Genomic DNA, 6213 nt, shown 5'->3' on the forward strand with positions numbered 1-6213 from the left:
GGAGGCACCGAGACTGCAGCCATATTGCCTCCTCCCCCTGAGCTCCCTCTGTCCCTATGCATACTGGTCACCAGGGAGCCTATGGCCCCTGAAGACACACCTGACCACTGACCACCTCCCCCGCCCTCTCTCCTCTTCCTCCTTCTCCTGCCCATGTGCTTACACATTCTCTTTGCAGCTGTCCTCAGTCTTACTCAACCCCAGCTCCTTACCAGGCAGCCACTAGAACAAACTTTGGTAAAGGAAAAAAGTCACAACCAATGGCCCATCTCCACGCCGCCCGAAGGATCCTGCCCAGTGTTAAAGCTGTTGGACGGCTTCGTTGTACAAGTCACTTGATGCCATCGTGAAGGAAACAAGCGTCGGGTGATGTGGGCCCCCGTTTTTTCTTTTCCTTACTGAGTGGATGGCATTTATTGAGATGGGACCACAAGACAATCCAGCCTGTGTACAGGTTGCACATTTATTCAGCATCTTTTGATTTAAATTTTCTGATGATTTTCCTGCCTTGGCTTCTGCCTTTGGGCTCGGTGTTGGCGGATTGAAAGGTGAATCAGCAAAACACATGGTTTCTGCCTTTGTCAAAACCAGAGGCCTCCAAACTTTCTTCCCAATGGGCCTGACAGTGCTGACTTTTTTATCTGAGCCCTGGGATCCTGGAATGGAGTGTGGATTAAGTCCCCTCCCTTTGTGGTACTAAGTTGGCCTTAGCTTCCCTTTAGCTTGACAAAACGTTAGACAGGCTTCTCCTTGTCTCTAGGCCCCTGGTCTTGGGCCTTTCAGAATCTCGATGCGCACCCCCCCCCCCAGGGGCTCCATGTAATCGACACGTCCAGTTGTTTGATTTCTCCCTTCAGTGTCTCCCGTTGACTCATTCCAGGTCCTAAAAGCTTGCCTGCCCTTCAGCAGAGCTGTGTCCTCTGTCTCTCCCCATTGTGGTGGCGCTCTGGTCTCTCTCCCTCTTCCCTGTGAATAAACTCATCCTTGCTTCTTTAACATTGCCTGGTGACATTTTCTTTTCTTCAACATGATAGGCAGGTTTTGCAGTCTGTGTGGCCTCGCTCACAGCTACTCAGCTCTGCCGTCGTATCAGGAAACAGCCATAGACAGTAGATGAGTGTGGCTCTGTCCAATGACACTTTGTTTGCAAAAGCAGGCACCAGGTCTGATTTGACCCATGGGTTATACTTGCCAATCCCTGGTCCTAGGACAAAAAGTAACTAGCAATGGCCTGGCACCTAAGTGCTCCATGAAAAAGCGAGGCGTTGCAGTTTTAGTGTGGAACTCAATTTATGTGGCATTATTCTCTCAGACAATGGACGGTAAAGATGCAGTTGCTGTTGTGTGTTTGGGAGGGTGCTTGTGAAAAAAATTTTGCTCTATAATGGATGTGATAACGGGGGAAGCCCTGGGTCATCTGCACAAGAACACCCTGGACTCAGTAAGCACCAGATCACCCAGACTCGCTCAATCAGTACCTCTGAGAGTGTGGCCTGGGAACCTCCTAGATTACCAGCATCCTAGGTGACTATTATCTAGAATATTCCTTCCAGCGGAAACATTCTAGGATGTGACCGGCAGATGGCACTGCAGTCTGCAGTTGTCACTATAGCTTCCCTGTGCCGGGAACTATCTCAGCGAAGGGCTTCCCTTGACTTCAAGTCAACGTCTGCCGGGTGCACTCGACCGCCGGAGCCGCCTGCCTCCTCTGCGGCCCTCCTTGGAAGGGCATTTCCCCACTGCTCCCCTCCTGTCCCTTCGCATGGTCCCAGGGCCTCCCAGGGACCAAAATTCCCTTGGGGGTTCGTAAACCAGAAGACGATCCATTCCTTGGGGTGAGAGCGGCCACCCCCCCCCCCCCACGAGCTTTCTGCAGAGCAAGCCAAGAATTGCTAAAATGAGAATAGTAGTAACCCCCACAGCTGGCATTTGCTGGGAGCTTACTCTTGTGCCGGACACTGTGACAAGTGCTTCCCATTCACTTTCTCGTGGAACATTCCCAACAGCCCTGAGGGGTGTGCTGTAATCTTCTAGGGAAGGTCGCTACCCAAGGTCACTCAGCAAGCCAGTGTCACCCCCTCCTGTTTCCATGTGGCTGGCCCTAGTGCTTGAGGTTGGAGGAGAGCTGGGCAGCAGTAAAGGGCACGGCAGGTGGGGGGCGGGCAGGCCTGGGCTCTGAGCTCTGGGAGGGAAAGGAGGGGATGCCTTTCCCTGCTGAGTCAGAGGAGAGGTGGGTGGCCGAGGGACAGATGCTGGGTCAGCCCCCGTGTAATGGGGGAGCTCAGCAGGTCAGAGAGGCAGAAACAGCTTGGGTCACAGCGCGTGGAGGGCCTTTGGGACTGCTGTCTAGTAGATTCTGAGAGGCTGCAGGTACTGGGGGACTCTGAAGACTTGGGGAACATTGTGGGACACTCAATCTGTGTAATGCCCATTGTGGTAGTTAGATTCAGTTGTCAACTTGGCCAGGTGAAGGCACCTAGTTCTGTTGCTGTGGACATGAGCCAATGGCACCTGAACCTGATCTGTTGCTAATTACATCTGCAGTCAGCTAGGAGGTGTGCCTGCTGCAATGAATGATGTTTGACTTAACTGGCTGGTGCTTAAACGAGAGAGCTCAACACAGCACAGCCCAAGCAGCTCAGCATTCCTCATCTCAGCACTCGCAGCTCAGCCCAGGCCTTTGGAGATGCAGAAAGAAATCACCCTGGGGAAAGTTGTTGGAACCCAGAGGCCTGGAGAGAAGGCCAGCAGAGATCACCCTGTGCCTTCCCACATAAGAAAGAACCTCAGATGAAAGTTAGCTGCCTTTCCTCTGAAGAACTAACGCAATAAATCCCCTGTAATTAAAAGCCAATCTGCCTCTGGTGTGTTGCCTTCTGGAAGCTAGCAAACTGGAACACCCATTATGGGGCAGATTACATTTGTTGAATTTGTTGCCACTTATTTAATCTTTTTCTAATAGATTGCATTAAGGGAGTTTTCAGGGGAAGGGGAGGGTACCAAATATCTAGAGGATGGTGTGAAGCGAGCCTGAGAGGTGGGCAGGTAGGAATTTTCACCAATGGTTGTGGCCAAGAGAAGCGGCCTAGAGAACAGGGAAACTTGAATGGAGCCCTGGAAGGCATCCTTCTCGCCACATACTGCTGCTGAGGCGGACACTGTCAGTTGCCTATGCGAGATCTAGTTTCTCCTTCCTTATTAAGAGAACTCCGGTTTTGTTGCACAGCTACACAGCTGCGTTTCCCAGTAACACTTGGAGTTAGTGCTGGCCGATGGGTTCTAGGCCAACAACGCCGGGCAGGAGTATAAGTCTGGGTCCAATCAGGAGAGAGAAACCACATGGTAACTGGAACAGAGAAAGTCTAATACAAAGAACTAATAACTATAGCAGGGAATTAGAGTAATGAGGGATTACTCTGAAATAGGGAGGAGCAGCTGACATAAGCCACTACTCTTAGGGCTTTAGTTTCCAAGGACGAGTTCCCCACCACCATTGCACCCTCCAGGGATAAGATCCAAACTTTGTTGGGAGGGTACAGCTGGGATTCACTCTACAGCAGAGAATTCACTGTGATGTCACATTAGTGGGACTTGCTAGATATCTTTCCTCCAGAACTTGGTGGAAACCGTCCTCTCTGGTGGCAGGGAAAGCTGTTCACAGGGAGGTGTCTCACTGGAGGTACTCCACTACAGAACCACTGAAGATGGGATGCTGGGGAAACTGAAGGCCGCTAGACGCTGCTGACTGCTGTGCACTGCGGAAACTGGGTGCTGGGGAAGCTGCCTGCCTTGCAGGAGGCTGCTGCGTGAGCTCACCAGAAGCAGAAAGGGATGGACTCCTGGGAAAACCCTTTAAAAGGGAAAGGACTTGGCTAGTTGGTCCCATTTGCACTTTGATCTTCCATTTCTTCCTGCCTGGAAAATGGTTATGATGGCTGCAGCCACTGCATCCATCTTGTGAGCATGAGGAAGAAGGCTATATCCTTAGGCTTAGGAAGATGGAGAGAAAACCTAGAAGGAGGCTTGGCACCTGGTGTCCTTGAGGCACAGCCCAATTAGCCCTGGACTGCCTTTCTCCATACTCCTCGTCATGAGAGAAAACCAAATCCCTATCATGATTGAGATGCTTCCACCTGGGTTTTTAGGTTCCAGCAGTCGAATTTAATTCCTAGTTGATACAATAATGTTTAACTGAGGCTCAACTGGGCATGATTTTCATGATATCACTTTAGCCAATGAGCAAAAAGCTTCCAGCAATCATGCAAAATTGGTTTTTCCACTTTGCATACATTGACTTTCTCAGATGTTTGAGGGGTGCTGACTATTTTAAAGAAGAGTAAGTGTTTCTGAGCATTTACTTACTTAATATTTGTTAAATTTTTTATTGACGCCTAACACGCATGCAAAAGCGCACACGTCATATGTTGTGCAGATAGAAGAATTCTCACAAGGTGGCCACAAATACGCAACCACACAGATCGCATAAAACACAACCTTCCTTGCAGCCTGGGAGCCCCTCTCATTCTCCCTTCCAGTCACCACTCCTGCAAGGGAAACTGCTATCCCATCTTAGATTAGTGACAAAGGTTGGTTTTGCCCGTGTTTGATCTTGACATAAATGGCGTCACTCGACATGTGGACTTGCATGGCTGGCTCCTTACTCTCAAAGTTATGTCTGTAAGATTCATCTGTGTCATTGCCCTGGGAAGACTCAGGCCAAGCTCAGGTCCTGAGCAGGAGCTGGAGGGCGGTGAGATGGACAGACATCCCCTGCTGCTTGGCGTGCTGGGAGGGAACTGAGCTAGAGGGTGCCCTGGGGGCAGAAGTGCAGGGCCGGGCTGAGCAGCCCATCACACTCATCAGGAAGGCGGCGACTCCATCACAGCAGAGCCCAGGTTCCGGGGCTAGAAGGACAGCTGGGACACTCTTGACAGCACGGAGTCACAGATCTCTTGAATTCTCAAGAAATCATTTTAACACTCCTTCCCCCTGTACACACTCCCCTCGCCCACACATGCCTTTAAGCCTTTCACTGATCATAGACACACAATAATCTCTTCTTTTCAAAGGCCTCGTGAATCAGCAGTCTACAAGTGTGTGCTCTAAAGGTTTAACCTCTACCCTAAATCCCTCCTGCTATGATATGTCTATTTTGTAATTGTCCTCTCATCAATTCCTCAAGAATTGTGCCTCCTTAATCACAGGACGTGAGCCTGGACCTGCTGCCATCGCCTTGTCATCACAATGTCTAAGAGTGGAGCCACCCCAGAGGAGGTGGGAGCCAGGGAAAAGGAGACACTGAGCCCTAAAGACTTCATTTGAGGCCCTGATCCAATGGAACTGCAAGTCTAACCTACTCCCAGCCCTGTCGGTGACATGAGCCATACAATCCTCTCTCTTTCGCTGTAGCCCCTGTGGTTGGGTTTCTGTGATTTGCACCTGGGAGCTGGTCGTGTCCGGCACACAGAGTGATGAACCCATGGGAGCAGCAGAAAGAGCAAAGACATGACCTTCCAAACTGCTTCTGACAGACTGTTTGGCCTTTTGCAATCCACTCCTCGTCTCCAGATCTCACTCGCAAAACGGAAGGGTCTCCCAGGACACCCTTTCGATGGCTAAAATTCTATAAAAAATCTTCAATTTTGTATAGGCGATTCCTTGACCGAAAGCAGTTAGAAAGAGGGACTTGTAACTGCCTCTGGGTATGTAGTGACCACCTGGGACTGCCTAGCATCCTTTCCTGGGAATGGCAACTTGTTTTCACTTGGGAGACCTGCTCTTCCTCCACTCTATGAGATCCCAGTGGGGCTGCCAAGCAAGGGCCTCCATCTGGCCTCATCCCAAAGGGGATGGGGATCTAAGTCAGGCCATCGGGCTGTCCTGACTGAAGACCTATTAGGATAGGAAATGGAGCTGAGATGTCCCCAGTGGTGGGGCTCTGATGGGATTGTCCACAATTGCCCGGAAACTGCTGTCCTTGATCTCCTTGGGTCCACCTGCTCTTACTTTCCCCGGGCTCAGTTATGCTGCTCTTCCTTCCATAGCTTCCCCTGTTTTGGCTCAAGATCAACAGGTTAGTTTCTGTGGCTTACACTCATCAAACTCTGCACCCTCATTTTTCCTGAGCATTGCATCCCACGTAATTAAAGACTTGAATAATTCTAGGCTAATCCTGAAAAAGTTTGGTGATTATTTCTATTTACAGCTGAAACG

Source organism: Tamandua tetradactyla, chromosome 1 (genome assembly GCF_023851605.1).
Source record: "Tamandua tetradactyla isolate mTamTet1 chromosome 1, mTamTet1.pri, whole genome shotgun sequence".
Taxonomy (NCBI): Eukaryota; Metazoa; Chordata; class Mammalia; order Pilosa; family Myrmecophagidae; genus Tamandua; species Tamandua tetradactyla.